The sequence below is a fragment of the Pseudonaja textilis genome, chromosome 9 (assembly GCF_049901715.1).
Source record: "Pseudonaja textilis isolate UNSWEBS1 chromosome 9, rPseTex1.2, whole genome shotgun sequence".
In the NCBI taxonomy this organism is placed as follows: Eukaryota; Metazoa; Chordata; class Lepidosauria; order Squamata; family Elapidae; genus Pseudonaja; species Pseudonaja textilis.
In genome coordinates this window covers 17,059,468-17,072,570 of record NC_141998.1, presented here as the reverse complement: position 1 = coordinate 17,072,570, position 13,103 = coordinate 17,059,468, and the positions used below count along the sequence as shown (strand labels likewise).

Genomic DNA, 13,103 nt, shown 5'->3' with positions numbered 1-13,103 from the left:
AGCATCCAACACTGGGAAACAGAAAAAAAAAAATACAACATAGACATAGGAATTAAACTCTGCTAGGTTTGTAGAGTTTGCAGTAGCTGTTTTTCTCCATATAATGTCTTCTCATCTGCAATGAAGGCAATTTATCTATCTAAGTCACCTCCTGGAATATTTTGCTGCTAACTCCTGAGTATATTCCAATAAGGAAGATACATAAGTTTGCCCTGCCCAGAAAAAGGCTCTGACAATAGGACCTTCACAATTTAGCATCGCAATATTTAAATTTTCACTTCTTTATTCCTTGAATTCATTAAACATGAAACTTAGTCAACTGAACATTTAAAAATGTATCACAAATATCATTGACTGGCACAGATGTACAATGTTCCAAATAGCACAGTTTTTTGCAGTTCTGCTGGTGTTATTGCAGGAAGCTGCAATTTCTGTATTTTATAAAATTTCTGCATTTTATAAACTTCTTGGACATGGTTCCATATGCCCTGATGACAGTGGGTATCACTGTTACATGTTTCTTCCATAATCGCATAGTTTCAATGGCCAGGTCGTGATGTTTCATGATTTTTTCCAGGTCTTTTTCTCCGACTCTGGCGTCTCCCGGTACAGTGATATCAATAAATTGTATGCTTTGGTTTTCAACAATTGTGATATCTGCTGTGTTGTGTTCTAAACAACGATCTGTCTGTATTCAAAACACCCACAAGATTCACTCTAACAATAGAACCTTCACAGTTTAGCATCACAATATTTAAACTATCACTTCTTTATTATTATTGTTGTTGTTGTTATTAATGTATGGCATTGTTACATTAGCCAAGAGATCATAGTGCTATCACAGATAGTTGTTTGGCTGCCAAGGTACCAGCTATATAGTGGGAAGTGGTCGGGTGCTTCCCAAAGTGTCACAGAAGAGCAAACTGGCTTCACACCAGAAAAAAAGACTTCCTCTTCCTGTAGCATCATTCTAGGCCCTCCTTTCCCTGGAGCCACCATATAAACAGACACTGGAACCAGGAAGGTTCAGAGCCAGCAGGAATCTGACTGCCTGCATGGAACACCAACTCGTCTCCTCACCAGAGTGGTACCTATTTATCTACTTGCATATAACATGTTTTTGAATTGTTAGGTGGACAGAAGCTGAGGCGATTGACAGGAGCTCACCACACCACACAGTGCTAGGACTCGAACCACTAGAGCAGAGTTGATATCCAGCCTTATTAAGCCATTGAGCCACTGAGCCTCCACCTCTTCTCACTCATGGTCTGATAAACTTCAAAAGCTCTGATCCATGTCATTGTCCATCCCCCTACCCCCTGCAGAGACATTGCAAGATATTATTTAAGAGCAGGCCTTCTCAGAGAAAGCCCCTTTATTTCCAGAACTCTCCAACTCTTCTTTGCCTGTTGCCTAATTCCCTTTCTAAGCAACATTCTTATGGGCATCTCTGGCAAATAGATGGATTTCAAGAAATAGCCTTTTTATGATGTAGTAAGCAGTAGGTCTTTTCACTGATCATGAAGAAGCTGTAGCGGGATGACTACATAAGCATTTCCTGAAATTTTATCAATCTGGAAACTAGTCATTACTGGAACATTCTCTCCACCTGATTTTTTTTTTCTTTATCTAGCAAGATGAGGTTTAGTCTTGATGGCTATTAATCATTTTAATTAGCTTGCTGATTTTCTGCCGAGGCTGTTGCTTTTCTTGCTTTAATATACTGTACTAGATTTAATTATTGTGTTTTATTTCATATTCTAATTTATTTAGAATTTTATGTGATTTTTAAGCAAATGGCCTTGGGCAAATCTAATTCTGAAGGGCAGCAGACACCGTTTAATTTGATTCATACTCTAGTGGACATCTCTCTCTTTCTCTCTGTGATGAGCAGTTTGTTTTTTCATCTTTCACTGCTAGAAATCTGTTCTTATAGAAATGAGACAAAAATTATCTTTTCATATCCCTTTGAAACAACTGCTAACAGCATTAATTGTAATGGAAGAGAATTCGTATATAGAATATAATATACAGAATACTGTAACTGAAATATCAACACCAATTGCAGAATCATAGTACGGACTGGACCTTGGCAATATCCTTAGTACAGTCTTCTGTCCAGTGCATTCATCTACACTCATCCCTAAGAGAGGACCATCCAACCTCTGTTTATACCCAAAAACTTTGTTCCAACTAAAATCATGTTAGTTTTTAGTCCACTGATTCTTTTCATATCTTATAGAACAGCCCCACCTCTTTAAATACAGTTATCCTTCCTCCCCATAGTCTTCTCTTCCCCATGCTAAGTATAGCTGGTGTTTCCTCCAATTCCTTATGAGTATTTCCTCCCCAGGCTCCTTCTCTTCTCGACTGCTCTCCTTCTTATAATCTGGTCTCCAGAACTCATTGCAGTACCCTAGGTGACTCTGCTGATCAACAGAAAATAGAAAACAACAGTGACTTATGTTGATCTTGAGTATACAACTTCTGCTGATACAACCTAAAGTTATATTTGTGTCTTTGTTTTATGGCTGCATCCTGCTGTCAGCTATTTAGCAAGACACACATTATTTTTGCACATACCACAAGCCAGTATGGTTTCTCCTATCCTAAATTCATGCCTATATTCCAGACGTAGGACACTACATTTTGAAATTCATCTTGTTGGTTTCTACATGTTGTTCTGGGCTGTCAACACCTTCATGAATCTTTATTTTGTGCTATTTTTGTGTTGTGTGCATATTTGATTATCCTATTTTCTAACCCCTCATCCGAGTCATTTAAAATATGTTGAACAGCATGAGACCTAGGACAAATGATATTCTGTTTGACAGTTCCTTCCAATCTGATGCCAAGCCATGGGCATATTCGCATATTAACCAACAGCTTCTTTAAAAATGCAGAGGGAGGAAAATCAAAATTAAAAAAGTGCATCACAATTAAAATCCATATTGAGTGGATAACGGACAGCAGTTCGCTAGTCTTCTCTCACAGGTTTCCTTCTCCCCCTCTCTCCTTCTCCTTATGGTCTTTGAATGGGGATATAATGAGTTGCCATCATTTTGCCATGTTACATATGTTAAGGAGCTGATACTGATTTCTATTCATCCGAATCTTCTCCACCTATCCAGTTCTTTAATGAGCTGGGAGCCAATCAATAATTCATTGCTAGATGAATAACTAGGGGATGATAATGACTTATTTGGAAAGATGTAATCAGAATTCATTCTCTCTTTTGCTTACCAGCTTCTCCTAATTCCTGGATAATCCAATAGATTTGAAGTAGACATCAAAATAAATCTTAAACAAGAAGGTAGGCTGGGTTAGCATGTGGGAGAAAGAATATAATCATTCCTCGAGGCACAAAGCTTTTTCTTTATGTTATGAAGTTGCAGAATTCCTATAGTGGTGTGTTAGACTGGGAAGCTACTTTAAAAATCCTGTATCGTTAATCTTGATGACATATGTGTAAGGGGGAAGGCAGGAATGCTTTGGATGGAACAGAGTCATCACTACACAGTAATTCACATTCTTTCACATCAAGACAATTTAATCTGTAGTCTTTTCCGATTATGTTGCCAAGCTGTGTTGTGGAGATGGACTGTGTGCAACCATCCCAATTTGTACAATCAGTTCAAGTTTTTCCATACTTATTAAAAGTATGTACCTTTTTTAAAGTCTTTCAAAGTCGACTGGAGCTATAGTAACTCAAGCAAATGCGCCAGTGAAATTTTGCAGAGAAGATGATCCGCTATCTGCCATGCTTTGAGAGGACAATAGACGTGGATTTCCTTCATCCTAATATCCCCCAGATCTCTAAGATACCAGTACCCATAACCCCTCTTTGTCTGTAGTACTCAGATTTATGAAAGCTATAGGCCCAATATAGCTGGGCTTATGTAAAGTTGAAGAAGATTGGCATCCCCCCCTTTTTTCTGTACATAATAATAAAAAGAGCCCTCAAATACATTTAGTTCAACACTGAGGATCCAGTGCTAATCATACATAGACATTTCAGTTGATATTAATCCTATTTACATGACATTCAAAACTACAGTGCCCCTAAAGAAAGGATAATAATAAGTCTTTTGCATTCTATTGATTGAGCAGTTTATTATTCTGTAAGTTTTCTCAGACTCAGACCTAGAGTGTTATCTTGAGAGAGGAACCTGTCTATCTGTCTGTCTGTCTGTCTGTCTGCCTCTCTCTCTCTCTCTCTGTCTCTCTCTTTCTCTCTCTCTCCACATATACACTATATGCTATAAAATAGTACTGCATAAATGCTCCTTTTCCGATAAGCTGTCAGATAACTTCTTCTCACATTAGAGCACGAAAAGGAGGAATAATTCTGAGAAGCCATTTTGTATGCATACACGCATATAACTTATATATTGATAAAATAATGAACATGTATAGTGTGGTTAGAGAAAAAGCAACAACTACCCTAATCACTATTTAATCAATGAGTTGTTTAAATCTTCTAATGAATTCTAGCTTTGTGGCCCACAATCAAATGAGCCATGGGAGAGAAAAAATATCTTCAAAATCGACTCTTTTGAGTTTAGTAAGAGAATATCTTGAGGAATGCCTGTGTGGATTCTCAATCATCCAGATCATAGTTGTCCCAAAGGTGCTTTTCAAAAGGCAACTGGGTTTTTTTGTTTTTTTTTCTTTGAAAATGTTTTGCTTCTCAGAATTGAAGAAGCTTCTTGGATGAGAAGCAAAATATTTTCAAGGAAAAAACAAAAGAAGTCCAATTGCCTTTTAGAAAAGCATTTTTGGGATTATCTTGAGGAATGGAAGCATTTCCACCCCAGCTTTTGGATATTACTATTCATAAAACCCAATTTGTGGTGGGTTGTGGTTTGTTTTTTTTTTTTGCCCAGGAACTAACTACTTTTTTCAGGATGATCCACTGAGCCACCATAGCTGATTTCCATAACTAGGCCTCCATTTTTATATAATTTAATTCCACTCCCTTGTGAAGTCATTTCAGCTATTGGCTATGACTGCAACTTCCACCAGTAAACTCTAGTGTCAGTGGCTGGATTTTTACTTTTGAGCACTTAAGAGTTATGCTTAATTCGTGGTGATCCTGGCAGAGATCAAGGTTAACTCAGCCTTCCGTGTCCTTCCGAGGTCAGTAAAATGAGGACCCAGAATGTTGGGGGCAACAGGCTGATTCTGTAAACCACTTAGAGAGTGTTGTAAAGCACTGTGAAGTGGTATATATGTCCAGGTACTATTGCTATTAATCCTTTGCCTCTGTGTTCCAATTTATCATCCAAGAAGCAGTATAGAAGATGTTTCTGCTGAGCCTGACTCTGCTCAGAACTGCTCTGTGCTTTTGTGCAATTACTTTCTTGCCTTGGCTGCCTCCTTCTGCTGTCACTGTCTCCTGTGACTCATAAAATGGGTCTAACCCTGTTGCCATATTTGTGCAATAACGTGTGCAAGGCTTTTTAGAAATCCTCTTAAGAGGAAACTAAATATTGATTATTATTCATACAGCAATTATTGTTGCTTTCAGGGAAGAAGATTTTTGCTTTCATTGAAATTGCTAGCAGCAACTAAGTAGTTACATTTAAAGACTTGAAGAAAGTCTGCCAGTTGGATCAACGGTGTTTTTTTAAGGCTAGGTTCTGTGGACTTGGCAGGTGTGGCTTGGTGGGCATGGCAGGGGAAGGTTACTGCAAAATCCCCTTTCCCTCCCCATCCCACTAATCTGCTTTCCAGCTCCGTTCTCCTGTGCAGGGCAATCAAAGAAGACCCAGCCAATCAGCTGGGATTCGGGAGGCAGAGAATAGATGGGGTTGGTGGTATTTGCCAGAGGTGGTATTTGCCGGTTCTCCGAACTATGCAAAATTTCTGCTACCAGTTCTCCAGAACTAGTCAGAACCTGCTGAACAGAACCTCTGATAGTTTGCATTTAGCTCTGCTGTTTTCTTGGCATTCTGTCCTCATCCCTGAAAACTTTTTTTTTTTCTATTAAGGAATAAGCAATTATTCTGAGATTCACTGAGGGAATTCTCTACATTCTAACCACTGAGTTGTGGTGGCACAGTGGTTAGAATGCAGTATTGCAGGCTAACTGACTGCTCACTGCCACAAGTTGGATCCTGACCAGCTCAAGGTTGACTCAGCCTTCCATCCTTCCTAGGTGGGTAAAATGAGGAGCCAGATTGTTTGGAGCAAGATGTTGACTCTGTAACCCGCTTAGAGAGGGCTATAAAAGCACTGTGAAGTAGTGCATACGTCTAAGTGCTCTTGCCTGCCCATTTATCCTCGTCCAAAGTAATAATTATTCTCAAAATTATTCCTCCTTTTTGTGGAACAGAAATTTGATGAGACAATTTAATTGCGCTAAAGTGAGAAGAAGTTATCTGGCAGCTTATTGGAGAATGAGCATTCATGCAGTATTATTTTATAGTATATACTGTATATATGGACATGTTGATAAGAGAAAGAATCACTCTGGATTTTTTGCATCAAGGATCCTTTTATACAATTTGTTTATGAGAAAATTTTAAATTAAGATGAGAAATTTTATAGCTATTATATAATGGGAGGAAAAAAATTCAGTTTTTTTTTTCAATATCCAGCCAGGTGGATTTTTTTTTAATGTTTAATGTTGAAAAAAGGCAGTGGGTTTTTATTGTTTTTTATTTTTAACAAAAAAAGGAAAACTAATATTAAATGAAAGAATATGTAGGCATTCAGCACTGACAGACACTAGAATATGTTAGGAGTAACTGGGATGGAGCAACTGAAGATATAGTATAATATCAATGTTCTTTTTTTCTTAAGTCTTTTTTGAGAAACTATGTTGGGGAGGAATCAAGTAGCATCTCTCTGTGTGTGTGTGTGTGTTTCCCCCATTTTTTAAAAATAATGGTTTAAGAGAAACTACAGGGAATATACCCATCACTAATTTTATGAATTTAGTCTATTTTTACCCAATAGCTGTCTTCTTTGAGCTTATGTGGATAATAAATTTTAAAATATGCAGTTATGTTACACTGAAAGAATTTAGTGTCTCTGGGGTGCTATAGAAATTGTGCAGGCCTGCAATGATAGGCATACAGTATCCACTTGTAAAGATGCAAACATGCATGTTCACACATATCCCAAATCAAATCTTTTGCAAGGTGTCAATTTGCATGACGAAAATTCTCAGCCCAAAGTGAGCTATCAGATACCACTGAAGTATAAACCGCTCTCAAATGTTTCCTTGATAATAGGGGGAGATACCTGAGAATTCTTGAGTTGAAGGTTTCAAGAAGCACTTGGCAGATAAAAAATAATTTTCCTCCAATAAGCAGGGAAATAGGGGGCTTTAGAAAGGAACTTCTTTCTGAATCACAATTGGTTTATCCGTTTGAAGAATTCCCTTCCTATCAGTTATCATGTCTGCCTGTCATTACACTGTGAGGAATCCTTGATGAGAGCAACCCTGAAGCTGGGGTGAAACACAGCCAAAGTCTGAGGCAAAAAAATTGCAAGATTAACATCTGGAACATTGAGGTGACATCCACATTCAACCTCTTTACCTTCTGTAGGGGCCTTAAAACCTGGCTCTGCCAAATTGGCCAGGGACAGGTCATCGATGGGGGAAGGTCATACTGAAGGGGATTGATGGATTGGGAGAAGACTCTACTTCCACCCTGTTTGTATCTTGATCTCCTCCTTATCATGATCATTAATTGTAATGTTAATACTTATAATAGTAATATTTTAATCTTTTACCTTGTTTTTATACCGCTGTAAGCCACCTATAGTTGCCTCTAGGTCAGTGGTGGGATTCCAAAACTTTTACTACTGGTTCAGTGGGCATGGCTTGGTGGGCGTGCTTTGCACATATGCACACACTTTGCGTGCACACGTGCACCAAACACGCACATTGCACAGGTGCAGAGGCATTCCAACTCACTTCCTGCAAGCCTGCATTCTCCCAGTTGCTTCAGCAGCTGCTGTGCAGCACTCTTCTGTGCCGCGCAAAGCAGCTGCGCTTCAAAAGCAGACGATAAAGGTGAGTATGGGAGCCCAGGTGGGTGGGTGGGCCCAACAGTAGAATAGCGGAGAGAACCAAGGTGGGTGGGCCCAACAGTAGAATAGCGGAGAGAATTGGTTCGGTCTCCGCTGCTCATCGCTGCTACCGGCTCGGCAGAACTGCGCCGAACCGATAGAATACCACCACTAGTCTAGGTGATATGTGCAGAACATAAATGTCATAATAAATAAAAATAAGGATCCTTCCTAACAAATAAAAGTAAGGATCCTGCAAAAATAAGGGTCCTTGGGCAGCTGTCAGAAGCTGGACTCAGAGTAAGATCCCCTTCCTAACAAAATAACAGAGCTGAAGGAAACTCTGGAGGCCTTTTATTCCAAACCCCTAGTAAAGCAGGAGACCCTATATCATTTCAGACAAATGGTTATCCAACATCTTCTTAGAAACCTCCATTGTTGGAGTATTTACAACTTCTGGAGGCAAGTCGCTCCACTGATTAATTATTCTAACTGTCAGGAAATTTCTCCTTAGTTCTAGGTTGAATTTCTCCTTGATCAGTTTTCATCCATTATTCCTTGTCTGGCCTTCAGGTGCTTTGGAGAATAGCCTGATTCCCTCTTCTTTGTGGCAGCCCCTGAGAAGACTGCTATCATGTCACCCCTAGTCCTTCTTCTCATTAGACTAGACATGCCCAATGCTGCCCCATTACACTATTGTAAACCTCCACCTGGCATTCTTTCAGTGATTCCAGTACCTTTTGGCTCATGTTGTGTTGCTCATAACCATATCTGACTATGATTTTGTGGCTTCCTTCTGGCTCTTGTGACTCTTAAGTTGTCCTTTGGATTTCAGCATACCATCTCTTTGTACTGAATGAACAAAACCTACTAACTCTTCTGAGTACTGAATTTTATTTGGAATAGACATTTTCTTTCCCCTTCAGCTCTTTTGTTTGAAGAGTGATTTATAGGCACTAAGATAAGATGGAATAGCACTCTGGATTGTTTGTTTTAAATTAGATCATTGGTTCATCTAAGTCAATATTGTCAACACCAATTGGCAATATTCCTTGGGGTTTAAGGCAAGAATTCTCTCAGCTCTAACCAGATGAGGCTTGAATTGTACATTTAGTGTAGGGTTTTTTTTAAAAAAAAAAACAGGCAATGCTGCTCCTTTCCTTCATGTTTTCTGCATGCCTCAAGTTTCAGTCAAAGAGGCTGATCTTTCTTTTTGTTTCCAGAAACAGCTTTATTCTGAGTTTTTAGTGGGAACCATCTGACTTTGCTATCTGAAGCAATTCTTGAGGGTTCATAATGCTTTATGTATTTACAAGAAACACGATGAACCCCTGAGACTGTGTGAGTTGGGAATTAGGGCTGTCAGAGGCTTCCTTATCAATTATGTATGGGGAGCAGAGAATTATGTGAGGGGAGCAAGGCTGGCCGGGATCTATCCAAATATGAATTTTGCTCAGTATTCTGTATTACACGGGGAGAGCCAGTTTGGTCTAGTGGTTAAGCCACCAGGCTAAAAACTAGTAGATTGTGAGTTCTAGTCCCAACCTAGTTGCTGGGTGACTTGGGCCCAGTCACTAGGAGACTGTGAGTTCTAGTCCTGCATTAGGCATGAGAGCCAACTGGGTGACTTTGGGCCAATCATAAGGAAACTGCAAGTTCTAGTCCCGCCTTAGGCAGGAAAACTGGATGAGGTGATATTGGACTCCTTACTCTGTCTCAGCCCAGGCCATCAAGCTTAGGCGGCAACCTAGTTGGTCAATTCTTGTCACAACCAATGGATCAACCCTTGATTAGTCTGTAGAAAGCAGACCCTGCATTAGGATAGGAAGAAAAAAAACCAATTCTGTGTCACCCAGTGACATATCTAATCTAATTGTACCTCATAAGCAGAGGATGAAAGAATATTGCTCTTCGTAACCCAAGCTGTAATCTACAGTTCAGAATGTAGCTGAAAGTCATCAAAACTAAGTCACTAATGAATTTATCTTCATCCCTTTTGAAAGCTACGGAACTCATCATTAACAGAATGCATTTTTTAAAATGTGTAAAATTTCATTCCTGTCTCTGTGCAGTGGATATTCTTCCCTCCTTTGAAACAGCCAGAAAGCCTGGGCTATGTGAGAATTCTGATTTGACAGCTATCTGTTAGTGGTCTGATTTACGTATCAAATTGGTTGAATTTATCCTATTCCCTCCATATTTTGTTTAGACCAAATCTGTTGCTTTGCATTGTCGGCTGAATGAAGGCAGCTGCCTCCAGTTTTCATAACATAAGATATGCATATATCTCCCAGCAGGAGAGCTCCGTCAGCAATGCAGTAAATAAATAAACTGAAGGAAATATGTTATTGCTTTCATATCCAGTGTCTAAACCCATTTCAGACAATGAAAATGGAATACTGGGGGAAACTCACACACACAGCAGAACCTAAATGGTCTGTCTGCCACCTAGAGATGCCACCAAGGTCTAACATACAAGCATTAATAGAATGGCTTTAGAAGAACTTGATGCTTTGAATAAAATCTCACAAGCAACCATGAAAAAAAGAAGCTTTTGATTCATACCTAGTGAGGGGTCTTTGAAATTTCTTTGTTCTTAAAATATAATTGATTCCAACCCATAGCACTGAAAAAAAGCCTGCCCCTTTGAAAACCTCCACCCTTTTTTTTAAAAAAAAAAGAAATATATACTTTTGTATTAAAAAAAAATACAGGGAATATTATTTTGGGCTTTACAATATTCACTGGCAGCTGACAAATGACCAGTGTTCTATTCTACAAATTCCCACAACTGAAGAATAGTTTTTGAAATTAATGGAATTGGCAGGGATAGCAAAACTAGCTCCTCTGAGGAAAGGGCAAAAGCCAATCTAGATTTCTTTCTGTTTGGAGACCACTTTTGGACTTCTTACTTGAAAAAGGTGAAAATGAAGTTTCACTATTCAGGGTTCAGCATTCAACAATTTGATTTGTTAGGATTATAGAAATATTGTGCATTTTTGTTCTTACTACAAATGCACACTGTATATTTACATGTTTATGTTTAAATGTAGAATAAACAGGCATACATACGTACATATGCATGTACATGTACATACATACACACACATGCACACATTCATTCATTCTCTGTCTGGGGAATTCTGGGCGCTGAAGTCCATATCTATTTAAGTTGCTAAAATTGAGAAACAGTGGTCTAAATTCTAGTCCTTGAATCAACTGCCTTGTTGTATTTAGAGACAAGGATAGCCTTGTCTATGTAGGAGAAGAGGCTGAGCTGGAAGGCAGGGTTAAACATGTCATCAGTTTGGAATCTTTGCATTGTCACAAAAGACCTAAATGAATTTCATATAGTATTAATTTACCTTTGACCATTTAGTTGACAAGATTCTTGTATTAGCAGTAGCAATAATAAACCTTTCCGTGCTTTGAACTCAACAAATACTTTTGGTTATTTTCTCCCGATAGTCTACCTATCACCAATCTGCTAAAATGCCCTATATTCTCAAACTCCAGAAGATTGTAATCTACCCCACCAAATGGGGTTCAGTTTGATTTGGGGGTTACAGATATAGGTAAGCACAGCAACCATCTGACTTACCACCCAAATCTGCAAAGTGCTTTCTGCACAGCATATAAGAAGCAGAAATAAATCCTTGTGAATGCTACCTCTCCACTTACCTTATTGTAATACTTAAAATCATCCCCATAAAATAGTTATGACTGCATTTTATTTTGCTTTCACAGAAAAATTCAGATTGATACTATTGGTTCGCTCTAAAGGAAAACCCTACAGCAGATAAGCATTGGAAAGAGGAGCAAAGAAGCAAGCTAATTTGTATATAATTCCACCTCCATGATGTAGTAACCAAAAATTTCGATTAATTATCTGAGTAATATTCTAGAACAGTCTTCTGTGGAATAAAGGCTACACTGGGCTTCTGATTACAAAGAGGAATAGATTTTAAAATAAGCTCAACAGACATAAACAGGCATTGAGCTGGGAGGAAAGAAAGCATCCCTTTAATCAATCTTTAACCGAGCACCCTGTTTTGTATGAACAAGTGTGCCATCAAATAAGGTTAAATAATCAGCATTCAGTCCTCTTGTATAAGCCATGTTATTTGGTTATAGTTAATTTTCCTTGTACAATGCACGCTGTTCTGAACAATAATTCAATGCAGCTTGGTTAGGAAGCATCTTGTTATTGACAGAAGAACAGTTACTGCTATAAGCAGATCTCAAACAAACAACAATTTGGTTGATTTACCCTGCCAACCCAGGCATGGATTTCTGCAAGTTGTATTACCTGCCCCCTCCCCCCCTCACCCCGCAGTCCATCTGACTAATGTCCTAATGGTCTCTTGAATTGGTGTATAAATTTGAATTGAAATGGTCTCTTGAATTGGTTTATAAAATTAGGTCATATTGTTTGGAGGACCTTTGTGTTTCCTAGCCAGATTGCTGGTTTGGTGCATCATTTTAAACCACAAAGAAGAGGGGGTCAATCTATTCTCCAAAACACCTGAAGGCAGGACAAAAATCAATGGGTGGAAACTAAACAAGGAGAGAAGCAACTTAGAACTAAGATATTTGATGATAGTGAGAACAGTTGACCACTGGAACGGCTTGCCTTCAGAAGTTAGAATAGAATAACAAAGTTGCAAGGGACCTTGAAGGTCTTCTAGTCCAACCCCCTGCTTAGGCAGGAAATCCTATACCATTTCAGACAAATTAAAAACTTCCAGCGTTGAAGCATTTACAACTTCTGGCAGCAAGTTGTTCCAATGATTAATCGTTCTCACAGTCGGGAAATTTCTCCTTAGTTCTTTTTTTTTTTTAATTTAAAAATGAACTTTATTAAAGATTAAAAAGAACACAACGTATAATGTATAGAATACAACATTTCGTTGCAGACAAAATCTATATATACAGATACATAAGCAAATAAACCTGGTTCTAGGTTGCTTCTCTCCTCGATTAGTTTCCTCCCATTGCTTCTTGTCCTGCCCTCAGGGGTGTTCCATCACTGGAGGCTTTTAAGAAGAGGCTGGACACTGGCCCTTGTCTGAAGGGGT

General features: G+C 38.7%; 1 protein-coding gene across 4 annotated transcripts in view; it reads left to right on the top strand.

The window, feature by feature from the left end:
• The window catches only part of KIRREL3 (kirre like nephrin family adhesion molecule 3), a 704,205-nt gene that overhangs the window by 530,084 nt on the left and 161,018 nt on the right, over window positions 1-13,103 (top strand). The window lies entirely within an intron of this gene.